We start from the raw sequence: 2,492 nt of genomic DNA on the forward strand, positions 1-2,492 counted from the left end.
CGTTCTATTCTCCCATGATTGATCTCTCCAAGGATTGTATCTGCCTAATGTAAATGTTCAGCTCATATGCCTGTCTTTTGTTTGGCTGGAAGACACAGGAGTAGGTTCAATTCTAGACTTGAAGGGCAGCTAGGGGCCATAGTCTCAGGGGTTCCACCAGGCCCTATTAGACCAACAAATCTGGTCTTTTTTTTTTTTTCTTTTCATGATTTTGAGTTTTGTTCCACATTGTTTTCCCACAGAATTATGTCACTTTTAAAATTTGGTTCTACTATAGCAAATTCACCACCATCTGTCAGTTTGTTGTACTGTGGTGGTTTGAGTGTTGCTATGAGGCTAGAGGCTATGCCGCTGGAATTTCAAATACCAGTAGGGTTACCCATTGTGGACAGGTTTCAGTGGAGCTTCCAGACTAAGACGTACTCTGAAAAAGGAAGGGGCCATCCATTTCTCAAATAATTGGCCAGTGAAAACCTCATGAATAGCAGTGAAACACTGTCTGATATATTACTGGAAAACTTTACAAATAGCCCTAAAATATTGTCTGATATAGTGCCAGTTGAGCCCCTCATGTCAGAAGGCACTCAAAATAAGATTGGGGAAGAGCTGCCTCCTCAGAGTAGAGCCAACCTTAATGAGGTGGATGGATTAAAGTTTTTGGGACCTTCATTTACTGATGTGAAATGACTCAAAACAAGAAGGAACAGCTGCAAACATCCATTAATAATTGGAGCATGGAATGTATGAAGTTCAAATCTAGGAAAGTTGGAAGTTGTCAAAAATGAAATGAAATGCATAGAGCAATATCCAAGTGATTACTGATCTGAAAGACTCATTTTGGACATTTTGAGTCAGACAAACATATAATCTACTATGACGGGAATGACAACAGGAAGAGGAATGGAATGGCATTCATTGTCACAAAGAATGTTTCAAGATCTATCTGGAAGTACAATGCTGTCAGTGATAGGGTAATATTCATATACCTACAAGACCAATTAATACTACTATTACTCATATTTACACACCAACCACCAAAGCTAAAGATGAGGAAATTGAAGATTTTTACCAACATCTGCAGTTTGAAATTGACCAAACATGCAATCAAGATGTGTTAATTATCACTGGTGATTGGAATGTAATAGTTGGAAACAAAGAAGTATGACTGGTAGTTGGAAAACATGGAGGAGATCACATGATAAAATTTTGCAAGACCAACTAGTTATTCATTGCAAATTCCTTTTTTCAACAACATAAACAGGGGCTATTCACATGGACTTTGCCAGGTGGAGTGTACAAGAAATCAGATTGACTACATATGTGTAAAGAGGTGATGGAGAAGCTCAATATTTTCACCCAAAACAAGGCCAGGAGCTGACAGTGGAACACTCATCAACTGCTCATATGCAAGTTCAAGTTGAAGTTGAAGACAATTATAAGAAGTCCACAAGAGCCAAAATATGACCTTGATTATATCCCTCCTGAATTTAGAGACCATCTAAAGAATGGTTTTGTTGCAATGAACACCAATGATTGAAAATCAGAGGAATTATGGGATGACATCAAGAACGTTATCCATGAAGAAAGCAAGAGGTTATTAAAAAGATAGGAAATGAAGAAAAGACCAAAATAGATGTCACAAGAGACTCTGAAACTTTCCCTTCAATGGAGAGTAGCTAAAGCAAATGGAAGAAATGACAAGATAAAAGGGCTGAACTGAGGATTTCAAAGAGCAGCTTTAGCAGACAAAGCTAATTACTAAAGTGAAATGTGAGAAAACCTGGAGTTAGAAAACCAAAAGGGAAGAACACTCTTGGCATTTCTCAAGCTGAAAGAACTGAAGAGGAAATTCAAGCCTCGAGTTGCAATATTGAAAGATTCTATGGGCAAAATATTGAATGATGCAGGAGACATCAAAAGAAGATGGAAGGAATACACATTCACTGCACCAGAAAGAATTGGTTGATGTTCATTTCAGGAGGTGACATATTGTCAAGAACCAATGACACTGAGGGAGGAGGGTGAAGCTGCACTGGAGGAACTGGTGAAGGACAAGGCTCCAGGAATTGACAGAATATCCTTTGAGATGTTTCAACAAATGGATGCCATGCTGGAGGCACTCATTCATCTATGCCAAGAAATTTGTAAGATGGCTAGTTACCTGCTCAACTAATTGGAAGAAATCCATATTTGTACCCATTCCAAAGAAAGGTGATCCTACAGAATGTGGAAATTATCAAAAAATATCATTAATATCACATGCTAGTAAAATCTTGCTGAAGATAATTCAAAAATGGTTGTGGTAATATATTGACAAAGAACTTCCAGAAAGGGGAGTTGGATTCAGAAGTGGACATAGAATGAGAGATATTATTGCTGATGTCAGATAGATCTTGGCTGAAAGCAATGAATACCAGAAAGAAATATAAATGTAATGTATATTTCTTATATAAATGTAATGTTCTGATAAATGCCGTTTGTTGCTTTCCTGG

Source organism: Orycteropus afer, unplaced genomic scaffold (genome assembly GCF_000298275.1).
Source record: "Orycteropus afer afer isolate SDZICR_OR568_19922 unplaced genomic scaffold, OryAfe1.0 scaffold00213, whole genome shotgun sequence".
Lineage (NCBI taxonomy): Eukaryota > Metazoa > Chordata > Mammalia > Tubulidentata > Orycteropodidae > Orycteropus > Orycteropus afer.